This window comes from Hyaena hyaena, unplaced genomic scaffold, assembly GCF_003009895.1.
Source record: "Hyaena hyaena isolate Hyena2069 unplaced genomic scaffold, ASM300989v1 scaffold_725, whole genome shotgun sequence".
In the NCBI taxonomy this organism is placed as follows: Eukaryota; Metazoa; Chordata; class Mammalia; order Carnivora; family Hyaenidae; genus Hyaena; species Hyaena hyaena.
In genome coordinates, this window is record NW_024081355.1 from 253477 (window position 1) to 270926 (window position 17450).

General features: G+C 47.5%; 1 protein-coding gene across 6 annotated transcripts in view; it reads left to right on the plus strand.

Moving 5' to 3' along the window:
- Nucleotides 1-17450, plus strand: part of BCL9 (BCL9 transcription coactivator) — an 87220-nt gene that overhangs the window by 52040 nt on the left and 17730 nt on the right. For 3 of the 6 annotated variants that reach the window (XM_039217871.1, XM_039217875.1, XM_039217876.1), the window contains exons 1-3: nucleotides 6870-6947; nucleotides 10568-10702; nucleotides 12812-12903. The gene's annotated coding sequence lies outside the window, so the exon portion shown is untranslated. Of the gene's footprint in view, nucleotides 1-6869; nucleotides 6948-10567; nucleotides 10703-12811; nucleotides 12904-17450 lie in introns of those variants that run through there. The other 3 variants (XM_039217872.1, XM_039217874.1, XM_039217873.1) reach the window with 3 other exon arrangements.

Genomic DNA, 17450 nt, shown 5'->3' on the forward strand with positions numbered 1-17450 from the left:
GCATATCCATGCTGTGTTCTAAATTTGGTGATATAAACATCTCCTTCCCTAATGGATGAGAAAGAAAAGAACATTTCTTTGTCTTCATTTTCAAGTTACTTGGCTAGTAAATTGCAGTCCAATGTTCCATCAAACCCAGGTCCAGATGACTCTAAAGGCAATATTGTTCCTGTCATACCACACCATTGAGATCTTAGGGTAGAGGGGCCCTAGTTGGGCCCAGAAGAACAGGGAGGGCTTAAGTAAGTAGACAGGACTAAGCACTGCATGAACTGTAATATGTATAAACAGGTCTTTTAGGAAGATCTATCTAGAAGGAGCATGGGGAATTGGCTGACAAGGGGAGAGGCTAGAGGCGGGAATGACTATTTGGAGGCTATTACAACAGTCCCAAGTTGGGACCAGAAAACAAGAAACTGATTTAAGGAGGAATTTGTGGACGCTGGTGATTGAGAAGAGATGGATGGATGGAGATTTTGAGTCACGGTTATGCCAGAGTTTTGAGTGTGAGTTAAAGATAGTAAATTCATCTTCTGAAAGATGGTGAGTTTGTTTTTTGACATGTTGAGTTGATTCTAGATGGGCAGGCTGAGTAGATAGAAATGCAAGATTTAAGCTCAGAGGCACTAGGATATGTTGGTCCTCTGCAATGGCTGTGGTTAGAAGAGTGAGAGAGGCATCGTACGGAGACACAGAGAGGGGAGAAATGAAAGGACCAAGGACTTTAAGGAACATTTACAATTAGAAGACAAACAGACAAATTTAAATCAATAAAGGAGACGGACCTCTAGGTATCTATATGAAGGAAGTGAAATCACTGTCTCTGGAGACATCTGCACCCGTTGGTTACAATAGCCAAGAAATGGAAACAATCTAAGTGTCCATCAACAGATGAATGGATTAAACATGTGTCGTGTATGTACAGTGGCATATTATTCAGCCGTAGAAAAAGAAGGAAGTCCCTGCCATTTGCAATAACGGGTAGGAAACTTGAGGGCATCATGCTAAGTGAAGTAAGTCAGAGAAAGAGAAATACTGTATGAGCTCATTTATACGTAGAATCTAAAAAACCCCAAATTTACAAGAACAGAACAGATTGGTGGTTACCAGAGGCAGGAAGCAGAGGGTGGGGGAAAATGAGTGAAGGTGTTCAAAAGGTACAAATTTCCAGTTATAAGATAAATTGGTGCTGGGAATGTAGTGACTATAGCCAACAATACTATATTGTAAATTTGAAGTTGCTAAGAGGGTAGATCTTAAAAGTTCTCATACACACACACAAAAAAAGGTTAACTATGTGAGGTGATGGGTGTTAACTACACGTAGTGTGGTAATCATCTTACAGTGTATATATATACATCAAATTATGTTGTTGTATACCTTAAACTTACGCAATGTTATCTGTCAATTACATCTCAATAAAATTGGGGGTGTGGCGGAGGAGACAAAATCAGAATAACATTCTATCTTGGGGTTCAAACTATAAGAGATTCGGAAAGGAAAGGGTGTTCCCTGGATGCTTTGAGCAGTTAGGTTTGGCCATGTTGAAGAGAATTCTAGTAGAATGCTTGGGTCAATTACAGAGGAGGAAAATGGATTGTGAGAATGTAGGTTACCCTTTGGATAAATTGAGAATAAAAAGAAAAGGGAAGAAGAGTAGCAGAGTAAGAAAGATTTTACTGAGATATTAAAGCAAAGGCTAAGTAAATGGAAGAGAAATAACCAAGCAAAAAAAAAAAAAACTCCTTTAGAGGTGGGGTGAGATGACAAGGTAGGTCTTGCAATGTAGGAGAAGTAGTGGGTAAAATTTGGGATAATTGTTGTGGGGAATGTTATAGGAGGTGATGAGGATACATAGAAGAATTGCCGAGTAAATGGTAACAAAGTTCAGTTAAAGCTCTATAGCCTAAATTTTGGTTGGGACCCACTTTTTGGTTTTGTGGGTTTTTTCTAGTAATTTCGGGCAGCCCAGGAGTGGAAACAAAAATGTGGGTGCATCTTAGATTAGGCATTTCCGCTACTGGAATAATGGGTAGCCAGGCTATCTCCAAAAGGCATTGTGGGAAATGAGAGCAACCTGGATGCAAACCATGGAGATGTGGTCAACCGGTGGGAAGTGGGAGGCCTCCAGCTTGTTAGGTGGAAACCCAGGAAGAATAAAATAGGTGTATCTGAGGGGCAGCATTCTTTTTTATTTTATTTTATTTTTTTAATTTATTTCTAGGAGAGAGAGAGAGAGAGAGCATGAGCAGGGGAGGGTCAGAGAGAGAGGGAGACACAGACTCTGAAACTGGTTCCAGGCTCCGAGCTGGCAGTCAGCACAGAGCCCGAGGCGGGGCTCGAACCCACGAACCGAGAGATCATGACCTAAGCAAAAGTCGGACGCTTAACCAACTAAGCCACCCAGGCACCCCTGAGGGGCAGCATTCTTAGAGAGATGTCTGGGAGAAGAAAATGAAGTGAAGTAGTAGAAATACTCAGAATTCTTGTTGGGAAAGAGGTGAAGAATACAATGAAAGAGTAAATTAGTGGCAATTGAAGAGGAAAAGAGTTATGGGACTATAATGGCAGATGTGAAGAACTAGCATGAAGATGAAGAGATTTGGGGAGAAGTGATTGGAGCACATAGAATACCCTTATATTTTATTTTATTTTTTAAAAACGTTTATTTGTTTTTGAGAAAGAGAGAGAGAGAGCATGAGCAGGGGAAGGGCAGAGAGAGAGGGAGAGAGCGAGATTCTCAAGCTGGCTCCACACTGTCAGCACAGAGCCCGATGCAGGGCTGGATCCTTGAGTGAGATCGTGACCTGAGCCAAAATCAAGAGCTGGTGCTGAACTTATTGAGCCACCCAGGCGCCCCTGAGGATCAGCATTTATGTATCATTCAGGGCTCTGGAAATAGCTGGCTGAAAGTCACAAGGCTTGACTTTTAGATGGCAGACGATGAGAGTAGGAGACACAGCCACACAGGTGTGAGTACGAAAAACAAAAAGGAAATATTGGTGGTAACTTTTTGAAGAATCTGAGTGTCACGTCACAGATCTGTTAGAGCTTCCACAGAGAGGATGCCTCCAGTTCCCAGAATGCGGAAAGCAGGTTTATGGTAACCCAGAACAAGACCCACGCTCACATAAAAGTGCCAATGGCCCCAGGTGGAGAGTCCAGAAGGAAGGAGGTGGGAATATTGATTTCTTCCTTACAAAAGAGACACTTAGCCCTACGTTTTCCCAGTAGGGACGAAGCTCTGAGACTCCCCATTGACTTAAATGGACTGGTGAAAGCTGGGATAGGGAGATTTGTTTCTCCTCCATGGGCACCCTAACGAAGAAATTGCTTGCTGGGTATTTTATTACAGCATCGGGCATGTAGCTCTATGAAGGTTAAGATACCATTCCATCCTAACCCTTTATTTGCATTCAAAATGACTCTCTTGGTAGTATTTCTTTGGAGTTGAAACTTGCCTGTTTTGGTTTGGACGATGAAGTAGATGAATTGGTAAGAAACAGTATAAACAGCAGGAAGCTAGACAAACCGAGGGCTTTGACCAAGGCAAGAATTTATTAGGGCCTCTGACAGCCCTTAGCACCAGCTGGGTGAGTGGGCTCAGCCTTGTTGAGTCTTACTTTCAACATCCCAAGGTAGAACTTCATGTTCTCTTCTACAATGATAAATATTAGTAGGAATGAACAACCCTTGGGTGTTAGAACAGCGCTGAAGAGTGTTGGACTTCAAATCTACTCCCTAAAAGTGGGCAAAATCTTGGCAAGTTGTTAAACTTCTGTGTCTTAGAATTCGCCTCTGTAAGACAGGAGGGGGTTCCTTCCAACCCTAAAATTTCAGTGTAAGTTTATCAAGAGCTGAGGGAACAAAAACATTTTGAAAGCAGAAGTTACAGGTTAAAAAAAAAAAAAGACAGGAGGCAAACTTAAATAAAAGATACTGTGATTGGTTGAAAAACTAAGAGGCCAAATTTATACCATCCATGTTTACATCAGAGTCCGTGCTTATCACATTATGAGAAGAAAATTTCAAAAAGGAAAAAAAATCAAACCCAGGTCTCTTCAGTATCAAAAGCCTTAATTTTTAACATTGTTAACCATTTGAATTAAAAATGTTTTATCTTAGAATTTCTAGAGGAGCAGAAACAGTTTGAAGCTTTTATTTATAGGATGCTTTTAAAAATGATTTCATCATCATCCATTAGTATTTATGTACATACAGCATGCTAGATCTCTATCCAGCAAAAGAGAATTATTTCTCAAGTGAGATGGAAATGAATGGAAGTTAGAAAATTCAGAAGACAAAAATTCTAGTAAACTATTTGATAGAATAAATAATATTTTTAAATGCATTTCTACCCCCATGTGCAATGCAGCTAATTTAACATTACTATGGAGACTCTAACCTTTAGATTTCATGACTTTTAGCACCCGTTATTCTTAATATTTTTGCTCCTTTACCCTAGTGTTGCACATTTAATATTCATTTACATTTTTCTCTGGTTCAGTAAATAATTAGAATCTTGACATATAAAGTTGAGGGTGTAATGCCTAGAAAATGGTTAGGACTCTTTTGTGTGTTATTATTATAGTGAACTTGACTTTGAGTAGAAATGATCTGGTCTAGAACATCTCACCCAGGAGCTTATATTTTGGTAGTGGTTTTCTCTTACAGGTTCACTCTGTAAATCCCTTCTTTCCACCTACATCCGCAATCCCTAATGTTGCTTGCGTATTCCTGGGGTTACATGTCTTTTCCTAAGTGCATACCTTACTTCCCCCCCGCCCACCGCCTTCTTTTTACATAGGTTCTCACCTACACACAAAACTTGACAGTAAAGAATTTTAATTATTTCTCATTTGGAATCCTGCAATTGATCTCAGCTTTGTATTGTTTAAACATACTATTGTCTTTTTATTCTGTATTTATATCCTTAGTCATAATGGAAGACAAAGAGAAAACATCTTGCTATGAAAAAACAGGTTTTCGTAGGATCTAGGCTGGGGAGACATAGAATAGAAACTTACATGGCCATTCAAGACTTTTAAATGGTTTCCAAAGCTTTATCACTCAGGGTTCTCCTTTACAGCCAGCACCATTAGTTAAAAGATTGCCCCAGGGGAGGTTTCCTATTTTATAAACTGGGAAACTGTCAGAGAATTAAGTATCCTGGCTAAAACCATGGGTGGTAAGCAAAAGCAGAAGAAAATTTATCTACTTCTTTTGACCATGTTGTTTCCTCTTTCTTTAGGGAGACCAGGCAGTAGATGATAACATAGGCAGCCTTCACGTAACTGGTTCAGAAGGGCTGTGGGGCCAGTGCACGGAGTTGCAGAGAAACATCTTAGATCAAGACTCTACAAAGCACAAATACAGAGGTGTAACAACAGCGTGTTGAGGGGAGGACTGTGGAGTAGACGGGTCTGTAATAACAGTTGGTCGCGGCAGCAACGAGGGCCACAAAGATAAAACCGGAGTAGCCGGAATCTGAGCTTTATTCAGCAACATGCGCTCACCAGGATGCCGTCATTTTTCCTTCTGAGAAAAAGTGCAGTCTAATGGGTTACCTTCCCACTTCACAGGGGACAGTGCCGGGACGCCTGGGCTTCGAGCCCTCCGAAGCACAGGCCTCCCGAAAAATCAGGGGAGCGATACTTCGATTGAAAAGCGGTTGTGAAGCCATTCGAGGATTTGGGCAGAAGGTCCTCTAGGGCACTAGGTTGCGACGCGCGAGCGGAGCTGGGCTGGGCGCGACGGGGAAGGAGGGACCCGGCACCAGCCGTAGCGTCTGCAGGACCCTGGCGGGAGTCGGCTTTGGAGAGGGTGGGGGAGAGGGGCCTGCTCCCTTGGGAGGGGAGAAAGCAGGCAACAGCTAACGCGGTGCACAGTATGAGGGGTGAAGACCCGGGACCTGCGCTAGTGGCATCCGGGAGGTGGGCGGGGGTCGCCTTGAAGACTGACTAGGCCGGGACCAGGGCAGCAGGGAAGTGTGAGGGAAAGACCCCTGCCTTTGGCAGCTTCCAATTCGTTTCTGTCAAAGATGGCCAAATTCCACACTGCCCTGCCCCCCTCCGCGCCTCCACTGGTCCCCTTGGGTTGCTCCCCAGCGCTGCAGCAGACGGTGGGGAGGTCCGGGCGAGCGGGGTCGCGGGGAGGAAGGCGCGGGGAAAGAAGAGACCCTCCCTGGCCGCATCTCCCACCCCACCGGCCCTTGGGGAGGTGCTTTCAGTTGAGAAACGGGGCTCTGCCGCTTTAAGGTGGGGAGTAGGCGTCACCTCTGGCCGGGTGACGAACCGGGGCGGGGACGCCGTGGGCGTGCCCATGCAAAGCAGGAGGTGGTGCTGACGGTGGGCGGCCCCATAGTAAAATGTTCGGGGGAGGGACGGGGTCGAGGAGGCGAGGCTACCTGGTGGGCGGGGCACTGGGGGCGGTGTCTCTCCGGGAAGGCCCGGGAGGGGGAGGAGGAAGCGGCCGGGTTGGTACCATTGCGCGCGCTCCGGGAGGGGGACAAGTGACATTCCCTCGGAGGGGGGCGGGCCCTTCCCGGCGGCGGGCCCAGCGCCGAGGCGGGGAGGGGCAGTCCCCATTCCCCCGCCGGGCGGGACGCCGGGGCCGGGGGAGGGGGCACTTCTCCGCTCGCGTCCGAGGCGGGGCCGGCGGTACCTTTCGTGGCGCGGTGCGGCTGGGGGAGGGCCGAGGGGAGGGGGAAGGGGCGGGCCCGGGAGGGGGGAGCCGGAAAGGGGGAGGCGCCGGCGGACAATGGAGCCTATGTGTGCCTGCGGGAGTGGGACGGCGACGCCGCCGCCGCTGCCGCCGCCGGGGGGAGACGCTGCGCCGCCGCTGCCGCTGGCCCCGGCCCCGGCCCCCCGGGGCTGAGAGCCGCCCCGGACCGAAGCCTCCTCCCCTGCTCCGCTCCTCCTCTCCCCTCCCCCACTCCCGCCTCGGGGGTAAGTGGCACCTCGGGGGGAGGGGGAGGGGAAGGGCCGGAGGCGGGGGGAGGCGGCGGGGGGGCCGGGTCCGCGTCCGCGTGTTTTGAGTCGGTTTGGGGGCAGGGGTAGCCACAGCCGCGGTTAGCCGTGGGGGTTGGGGGGGAGGGGAGAAAAGGGGCGGGGGTCGAGGTTGCGGATTTAGTGAGTTGAGTCTGGAGAGACCTGTGGGGGAGGAGGGGGGACGTCCTTTGCCCACCGCTCACTGAGCAGTGGGGAAGAGACCGCGGCATCTCTCGATTTTTTAGAGGTTGTGTCCCAAGCAGTGCTTGGAGAGGCTAAATGAGGAGATGGGACGGTCCCAAGGTCCTGGGATGGAGGGGCCAGGGAAGGGAGAGATGGAGAGCTAAATAAGGGAATCCGGGTTGAGTTTGGTGGGGTCTGTGAGCCCCCGGAGATGGATACAGAGGTAAAGGGGACTTTGCAGGCCAGTGACTTGTTGAAGGGTGAGGGGAAGTGAAAGCTAAGAAGCATGTATGAGTAGGAAAGAGCTCCCGTAGGTGAGGTGGTGATGTCGAGGTCACTGAGTCATTGTGGGGGTCGTGGACACAACAGTGATTTCCAAAGTGGGGCCCTAGTCACTGACCTTTGAAAGTTGCAGAGACTGTTGAAGATGTCACTGGTTAGTGTTGGGTGAGCCTGGTGTAATGGAGATACCCTACGGAAAACAACAGCCGGGTTGGTTATAATGTTCGGAGGGAAGGGCCAGAGGCCTGTAATATTGTTGCTGGGGGCCTTACCTGAAGGCTCCGAAGCCTGAAGCAGGAGGCCTCATATCTGTCCTCCAAGGGTCCTGGTCTGTGATCGAGAGGAAGGACTTAGAGCCTCAATTGTAGTCCAGCTGGGGATGAATCAAGTTACTAGACAAGATAGAGACATGGACATAAGTACCTCTTGGTGGAGAGAGACACTAAGGTGGAATGGAACTGGTGCAGAGTTAGGCTTTGGTTACGGCAACTGTGGATTGATCCCTGGCAGAGACTTTAGTGGTAAAGAGGTTTGGTGGCTGTGTAAAGAGATATATTTTGATCAGCAACGTGTGGTGGATAAGTAGCATTTGAAATATTCAAGAATTAGGTGTTCATTCTTAGACCAGAGATTTGGACTCGTGCACAGAGCACGAAATGATGAATCCGAAGTAGCAGGTAGGAAGGATGGGTAGTGAAATAGTTGAACGAGGGGGTCTGGGAGGGGCAAAAAGGAGGTTGGTGGGTAACAGCCATGCGTGAGTTAAGCACCTTTGACTCTTCATGGAGATTCTGCAACATGATTGCCCTGATAATTTTTTTTTTTTTTTTTGTCTTGGTACTAGTGGTTTGGGAAATCTTAGCAAGGAATTAATGTTACTGTGAATAATAAATAATGTTTTGGTCCTAAGTTAAGATGTAAGAAGGACATCCTTACTCACTATTGAAAAAAGACCCAAGCTATTGAAGACAGAGATGAGTTAATGAAAGGGCAAGTTAGATGATGTAGGGATACTTTGAAGAATGAGGTTTCCAATAATAGGTGGTTTGAATAAAAAGAGAAAATCTAAGGCCAAGTTGGGGCAGGGGTGACGTTTCATAGTTTGAGGACCAAGGATCTGTAATTGAACCATTATGATACTGTCTTGTAGTAACAGTGTTGAATGTAAGATGATAATAGTTCCATGAGATATGGTAGGTGGGTAAGGAGGTCATTGACTAAAAGGTGAAGGAACAGTTACACACTGTTCTCTTATTAGAAGGCAAGTCGTATGTAACTTCGCTTTTGAGCTCAGGATCTGTGACCTCGGTCTTTAGATGACTAACATAGGTGAAAAAGTACTTAATGTACATTGGAATTTGTTCTATGGGATATTTGCCCCATAGCCCTCCGAAGGGTCTGCTGCTGTGAATCAAAAGAAAATGCTCTCCGGCTTGTCGGGGGGAAAACGTACCGAGGTTTCACAAGCATAATAATCAGCTAAATATTTGATCTTGGTGTCTTGGCATAGTGGTTTGAGCCGTGAACTTGGAATCAGGAACCTGGCTTCCCATTGACTTCTGTGACTTTGAACCAGTTTCTCATATTGATTCTCCAGTTTTCCCGTTGATGAAGAGGTGATACCCTTGCCCTGACCACTCATGCCACAGTGGCAGTGCCTAACAAGTGAATACCTATCTGCAAAATGCCTTGAACACTTCTAAGAATGAGAGATGATGTAGCCCAACCTTTTTCTCACTTCTGAAAGACTGCTCTCTCCGGAACAGACCGCATTCAGCTCTTTTAACAATCATGGCAGCTTAGTTGATCAGGGAATGAAAAGGAGTACTTTATACATCTCTCTTGTTCTATCATCGGGGTTTTGGTTTTCTACCAATTTTGAAAGGTGATAGCTCTTCTCCATTTACCAGGAAGTTAGTCATAGTGATGACAGTCGGAGAATGTAAGGAAAGGTCCCCATGGAGGGTAGGAATGTACATGGTGTGAATGCTCACCTAGGCTGATGCCCGCCCCAAAACTTGTGTGATCTTGGACATGTTACTTGGCTTTGTGGTGGCTTAGTTTTCTTCAACTATGAAATAACGTTGGTGGAATGACGTAGTTGTCCTTCTGCCTTGGTGACTGTGCTGTTAGAATCTGTAGAGACTTGATTTGTCCCAGAACAACTTCATTTGTACCTCACCTCCTATGTCCCACATACCCCTCTCGCAAGCTCATGAAGTATAGGACCTCTTTTGAGAACTGTTTTTACAGTGCATAAAATGAAACACACACGGACTTACAAATGACATGGAAACAGTTATCAAAATGTTAAACAAATATGATACAATAACGTATATGCTTCTTCCTAACATATTAAATAACAAATAGCAAAATGTTAGCCGTGGTCTAACCCTACTGTAATTTCAAAATAGCGATGAGTGGGAATATTGTGTTGAAATATGTGCAACAAGTATAATGTGACATGAAAATGTCCTGTGGTTTGTCTTGGCGACAGTCACGGGGTTGCTAATACTACCACTGGTTGTTACCCACCTTCACAGTTGAAGGCAGTGCTGACTTTTACTGAAGGGATGAGTGAGTGCGAAGGAAGATGGACATTTTCCCCAGTAAGCCCACAGCTGCCACCAAGTCTCTCCACAGACTCCCTGTGAGCCAGTGGGTCCCTCTAGACCAGCTGATTTTTCAAAATTAAATAATCTCACGGCCGCTCGCAGTTCGGGCTTTGCAGTATTTTTTCGGCATCTCTGTCGTGCCGAACACAAGGGTGTAAAGAAAGAAATGAAGTAAAAGTTCGTTTTGCAGCCTGTTGGTGACTGGTCTTGGTTGTGGAGAAAAGAAAAAACAAAGATTGGCCACGAGGCTTGGTGTCTGGTGGGTTTTGCTTTGCTAAACATCCCCGTCTTCAACGGGACGGATTTGGGCTGCGCTGCTCCATCTCTTTGCTTTTTGAGTTTTAGTGGTTTGCCTCCCTTCTCCATTTTCGACCTAATTATTTTCTTACTCCTCCCTCCAAATACCGTGTTGGCCACAGAGCGTTGGGGAATGGGTGGTTTTCTTTGCAGTTGGTTTGCATTGGGGTATGAACTTCTCCATTCTTCTCGTCCCTGTAGGACTGAATGTGGGACTAGCCGGTGTCACCTCACTTTGACCTAAAAATCCCCTTCTGTTTGGGAGGCAGAGATTATTCTTGGAAAGTTCTTCCGTGTCCCAATGTAGAAGAGAGAGCAGATCGGACATCTCGAAAGGTAAAGAACCTAATGATGAACATAGAACTTCTGCGATCCAATCAGAGTACTATGGAGTCTTGTTTACTTTTCTGTAGGGTCTCTTTTATTCCACTGCTTCGTTATGGTAGCAGTTCCCAAGGCACAGGTCATCGAGTCGAATGCAAGTCAAAACTGTAAGGGTAGTCACCTTCTACTTTTCTGTGAGCAGGGAGGGACTCCTGTAATCGCTCACCGCATAGAAAAGGCAGCCGGAAAGAAATTAAACAGGTGGTTAGCATGTCTTCATTGGTTTGTGTACATGCAAGCCAAAGGTAGCAACACTCAAGCCCCAAGCTCATTATAGTCCTTGGGTCACCCAGTATTTATTGAGTTTCTCTTGGGCGTTGGGTGCTGAGATGGTGACCCTTAGGGGCCTCTGTATCTCCGCACTAACAGGGATACAGTTTATAAGTTATAATGGTGTTGTGACTTCGATGGTGAAGGGCCACAGAGGAAATGCCTGCGGGGGTAGTTGGGAATCAAGGAGAATTTCACAAAGAAGGGCCATCTGTGCTGCAATTTTACCGTGGGGGGCCATCGCTCCGAATGATAGTCGAAGTTCACTTTTGAATGTTTACCTTTTGTCAAGAGTCGTTAGTTTGGTAGAAATGTTCATTTGCTTGCCCGAGGCTTGTTAGCTGGAAGGAGAGGAGAGGCATTTTGACCCTTCGAGTATGGAAACACACGTTAGTATTTTGTGTGGGCCGAGATTTTCTGTACGTGCCTGTTGTGTAGTTGTCTCTCCCCCACATGTCGGGGAGGAGAGTGGTTCTTCCGTTTGTGTACTTCTTCTGAGAGGAAGTCTGTTAGGAGTGGCAGGCCAGAAGTCAAGAAAGAGCTAGGAATGGAATCCTGCGGCCTTTTAGTTCCACGTTCTGAGTTTGATACTCTGCCTTCTTTGGAGCAGTAGTCATAGAGTAGAAATGAAATTTGTTAAACACGACATAGTTGTAATACACTTGACTTCTTAGAGGAGGAACGTGGGGAAGGCTCATTGGAGGAATTGGAATGGGAACGGTAGACGTGGTTCCGAGCTTGGTCACATTAACCTGTGAATTTCTTTGCGACTTTGTGACCACCTTCGAGAGGCTCCTTTTAAAGATCCCGAAGTCGCTTCGCCTTGGGACAGCCTGGAACTTGGTTCCTCCTTGCAATGTCAGAACTGTAAAATCTGGGCGGGGGTGGGGTGCTCAGGGCTCTAATTCTATTTCACACGGACGAATGTCGGAAATTGTCCTGCTTGACCAGTACCTTGTTTTACGGGCTTACCTAGCTCGGGTCAGTGTAGCGCTGTGCACACAGTAGGCACTCAGTCAGAGGAAATCGTCTGGCCACGTTGTTCGGCTTCCGGTTCTCCTGAAGTATATGGAACGTCCTTGCCCAGCACCTGCGATGGAGAACCCGGTTGCCAGCAGGGAGGACCGTGGCCGTGTCACTCTGTGGCTTTGGCCGCACGTCTCCAGTTGTGTCTCTCGCGCCTTCCCAGCCAGCTCTCAGCGCCCCCTAATAACGAGCAGTGAGCAGAAGCAAAAATGGGAGCAGTGTTTTTCTCCTACCAAATGCCCCGAAGTTTACAAAGGAGAAACAATGCGTTTATTTGCTCTTAGCTTCTCACCAGTCGCTGAAAAGAAAACGTACAAAGTCCCAAGGCCAAGGGCCCTGAGATGTCTGCACATTGGATAGTACACTCCTTAAAATAATTGGAAGTTGAGTCCCTTTTACCTGGGAGATGACAGCGGCCACTCAGTCCAGTATTCTAGAATAAACAGGAAATCTTTTCTTCTCGTAAGGTATTCAGTGACAACGTGATATAGGTGATTTAAAAAAGTAAATTCTGTTTAGGGGCACCTGGGTGGCTCGGTTGGTTAAGTGTCCGACTTTGGCTCAGGTCATGATCTCACGGTTTGTGAGTTCCAGCCCCACATCAGGCTCTGTGCTGACAGCTGGGAGCCTGGAGCCTGTTTCGGATTCTGTGTCCCCCTCTCTCTCTGCCTGTCCCCCACTTGTGCTCTGTCTCTCAAACATCAATAAAGGTAAAAATAATTTTTGTAATCCATTTAGAAATGTTTCTTCTTTATCCTCATCCAGGTGAGGATCACCTTTGAGAAAGGGGTTCCCAGACTCCGCCAGCTCCTCACCTCCAGGATGAGCACTGCGGTATCGTGACCCTTGGGGTTTTGGTGAGTAGCCTGATGGATGGTGGCACTGGAGAACCTGGCTGGCTTAGAAAGATGATCTTGGGGAGAAGCTTCAGCTTTTATTCAGCAGATGTGTTTTGAGCAGGCGCCACATGCCGGCTGCTATAGTAAGTTCTGGGAACACGGAGGTGAACAAATCACTCTTGGTCCCCGGCTTCCTTTTCTGAAGGAGCAGTCCTGAAGCCGAGATTTCGGGCATGCGGTGAAAATATTCCTACTCCATACAGAGGGCCGTAGTAAGGGAGAGATGTGGCAAGAATGACTGCCGTGTTTCTGACGTGAGCAGCTGGGTGGATGAAGGTGCCGTTGACCGCAGTGTGGAAGACTGAGGGGCAGGTCCTTTGGGGAGGGGTGAGGGATTCCTCTCCCATCTAGGGAGATGGCAAGGTGGCGGTTGCTGGTGTAGGTCTGCAGAGCGTCAGCCGAGCTGAAGATGGGGAACTGGGAGGCGTTGGCATGGAGAGAGCTTCCAGAATGGGAAGAGAAGAGTGCTGCGGAACTCCGAGTTGTAGAGCTGAGTAGAGAAGGGGCAGGCACAGGGCGCAGGTGAAGAGGGACTGGAGAGGCAGGAGGAAAACCAGGGGGGTGTGGCGGCGTGGAGACCGAGAGCGGAGAGTTTCTGGAAGCAAGTGATCAGCCTGCAGGCTAACAGATGGGGTGAGATGAGGTCAGGGAAGCGGCCAGTGGAGACCTGAACCAGAACAGTGGCGTCTGTGATTGGGGTACGGCTGGGGGTGGAAGTCACTTTCAAATGGTTAAAGGGTGAATGGCAGGCAAGGGAGGAAGCGAAGACCACGTGTCTTGTCACCTCTGGAGAAACTTGGCTCCGAAAGGGGCTAAGGACATGCTAGAGCCAGGCTTTGTTTTCCTGTGATTTTTTGCATCTCTTTTCAACACTGGAAGACGTCCCATGTGTCTGAGTGGTGTCCGAAAGGACGCAGGAGACAGCGGGGAAGGCCCAGGGAGAGAGCGAGAGCTAGCGGAAAGCTGGAAGGGATGGGGCCCAGACCACTTGTGGTGAGACTGACCTTTGAGGAAAAGCGAGCTAATTTCTCTGTTTCAATAACAGAAGAAGGAAGGGACGGGGACTGGGAAAACAGGCTTGCAGACTTGGTGGTGAGGACGTCACATTCCTGGTGACGACTTTGCTCCTTGTTAGGTCCTGGGCAAGGACCATGCCCTGAGAGAGGGGAGGGCGGGGTGGAAGGGGGCAGTTGGATTTGAACAAGGTATAAAATGATGTTGGACAGGGTGAGCGAGTGAGCTGGCTAGAGAATGGTGGTGGTCATAGTAGCAGTTAACTCAAATGCTGATGCCGTGTCGCCAGGCGCTCTCTTCTGGGCGCTGCCTCACCTTGTCTACCGCGTCCCCAACTTAACAGTGAGGACGCCCACAGCCATGGGGCCTGGCTGAATGCCAGCTCTCACACTCACTAGGGTACCACTAACTCGCGGATGACTAACTCAGGTATGACCCAACTTGCTCCAGCAAGTGGCTAACCGTTTCAGAGCCTCGGTTTCCTCACCTCTCAGACAGGTGAGGGGAACCTGCCCCCTGGTGCTGTTGGTCGGTGACTCCACACCTATAGGCCTTGCTCAAAAGAGTGCCTGACACCTGGTTAGGGAAAACTCGAAATCGGAGCTCAGAAGAAAAGGGGGAAACATTGAACGAGTAGACCTTCAAGTTGGGAGATGTGGTTATATCGGAGGAAGTCTGTGTGTGGCCGGAATGAAGCATCTTCAGTGGACGACCTTTCCAGTCCTTCAGGGAAACAGCTGAGCACCATCTGCAAGTGTGGGTGCCTCGCTGCGGTCTTTGGAACTGTATGATGACACACCTGGCGAGTCCTTGTGCCCGACGAAGGCTAGGGTGACTGACTTTAAGCTCCCCTCGTGAGCGGTTGAAAACCGGGGATTTTGTTTCCCGTCACTCAGTGAGTCCACACGCTGACCTCAGCCCTCTGTGCTGTCTCTCCAACCCGTAAGGTCGTGGTGAGGAGCGGGGGAGACCCGACTGCAGACCTGGGAAGAAGCCAGGTGCACCCTCCACGTGTGCACTCTCCATTCACCTGTGAAATGCCTGTCGATCAAGGCTGAGCAACTTGCGAGAAGAAGAAACTGTTCTTTAGGAGTACTCTGAAGATTGGGGCGCCCAGGGGGCTCAGTCAGTTAAGCATCTGACTTCGGCTCAGGTCATGATCTCATGGTTCATGGGTTCGAGCCCCACATTGGGCTCTGTGCTGACAGGACAGAGCCTGGAGCCTGTTTCAGATTCTGTGTCTCCCTCTCTCTCTGACTCTCCCCTGCTCATGCTGTCTCTCTCTCTCTCAGAAATAAATAAAACATTAAAAAAAATAATAATAAAAGAAAAGAAAAAAAAGAAAGAAAGGAGTACTCTGAAGATAAATGTGTTGTATGCTGACAGTATCATTATGAGAAATCATCTTTGCTCCCACTTCATCCGAAATGCTTGCCAGTTTGGGGCGCCTGGGTGGCTCAGTCAGTTAAGCTTCCGACTTCAGCTCAGGTCATGATCTCACAGTTTGTGGGTTCGAGCCCTGCATCAGGCTCTGTACTGACAGCTCAGAGCCTGGAGCCTGCTTCCGATTCTGTGTCTCCCTCTCTCTCTGCTCCTCCCCCACTTGCACTCTGTCTCTCTCTTTCAAAAATAAATAAACATTAAAACAATTTTTTTATAAAGATATGCCTAGCAGATTGAGGCGATTTGATATTTGTAATGTGTTTTGAGTCCCTCCAGAAAAAGAGTGCACCACAAATGCCAGGTGTGCCTGTTCTGGAAGGAGCAGAGTAAGTCACTCAGGGTCCAACCACATCTCAGTATGTCATGCTGAGGATTCTAGGCAAGACGAAGAACCTCTTAAAACGAGATTCTCATCTTAAAGGAACATAGGCTTCATAGGGAGAGAAAACATACACACAGGACTGTTGTGTATGACACGTGATGTAGTGCTAGAACATGTGATGCCGACAGAAAGTACCAGAAGTTACACACGGGGACGATCGAGGCGGTAACTACTTTGCTGTCCCTGAGGTAAATGCTTTCTGATGGCTTTGCCTGTGCAAGCCTCAGTTGCTACTTGTATCTTACCGGGGACTCCTGATGTTTAGGGAGAGGTTACAAAATGGTTTATGATCACTCACACAAGTCAGACTTGACAACCACAATCTATTATATAATTCAGACTGAAAAAATAAAAGCTGAAGGTGATGGGGGCTAAAAGTACAACCTTCGATACAATGAAGACCAAAACGTTTTTTGGGATGTTCCCCCTTGCCCCCGAGGTCGGCATAGAAACATTCTCTAACATTTTATTCTCGTTCTCTTTCCTGACTAATTCATTTATTTTATTTTAAAAAATTTTCTTTTAACATTTAACATTTATTTATTTTTGAGACACAGAGATGGTCATGAGCAGGGGAGGGGCAGAGAGAGAGAGGGAGACACAGAATCCAAAGCAGGCTCCAGGCTCCGAGCCATCAGCACAGAGCCCAACACAGGGCTCGAACCCACGAACTGTGAGATCATGACCTGAGCCAAAATCAGACGTTTAACCGACTGAGCCACCCAGGTGCCCCTGACTTCTTCATTTAAAAAGAAAAAAAAAAATTAATTGTGTGTGCTGAGAACTTTCATAAGTTCCTTTTATACATCTCAGGTAAAATAGCTGGAACTGTTGCACATTTCCCCAGGAAGAAACAGACATTTAACACTTGACGGTGATCCAACTCCGCGCCAGGACCTGTAACAGAACTCCCAATCTTTTGTCCAGTTCTGGAGTCTGACAGAGTGTGTGTAAACGGCAGCACCTGAGCTACTTCTGACTCCACGTGATTCTTCAGCCACCAGGCCTGCATCTTACATCCTTCGGTCTCTGACCCAGGCCCCTTGGGCAAGCTGTCAGAAGGTTGGGAGGGAGTAGAGGGGACAGCACTACCAGAAAACCATGCTGGAGCTTTCAGTGGCTCAAAGTGTTATCTTGGTTCTTTGAACTGGTCTAGGCTTCCTGAAGTAAAGGGCTTTCTCATTTGCTCTCTGGCTAGGCTTGGGAATATTTTCTTGACCTTTATGCTTCAAATTAGCCTTGCAAATTGGCTCAGAAACCACCTTAGCTTTCAAAGATGTTCTTTTACCTTCACCATTATGGATCATTCCCATGCTTAGCCATGCCTACGGTCCCTGTCATTAAACAGCAAGAACTCAGCACACATCCTTGGCATAATTTAATAGAAAGAGCGTGGAAGTCAGGGGGCAGAACTGATTGTATTTGGTACTGTCTCAGCAGCCGATTTCGGAAGGACCTCCTCCAGTGTCTCCCTACCCCGAGGCCCTGAGAATATAAACATAGCTTAATTTGTTTCATGGATTGAAATCCGGATTGGTTTGCTACATTTCAGTGCCACCGTTTGCCGTCAGAGGCGAAACAGCGGATAGTTGCTTTGGACTTGGAGGACCCTGTGGTTTCAAAGCATTGTTTTGAAAAAAGAAGAGAAGCCCACATTTCTGATGGG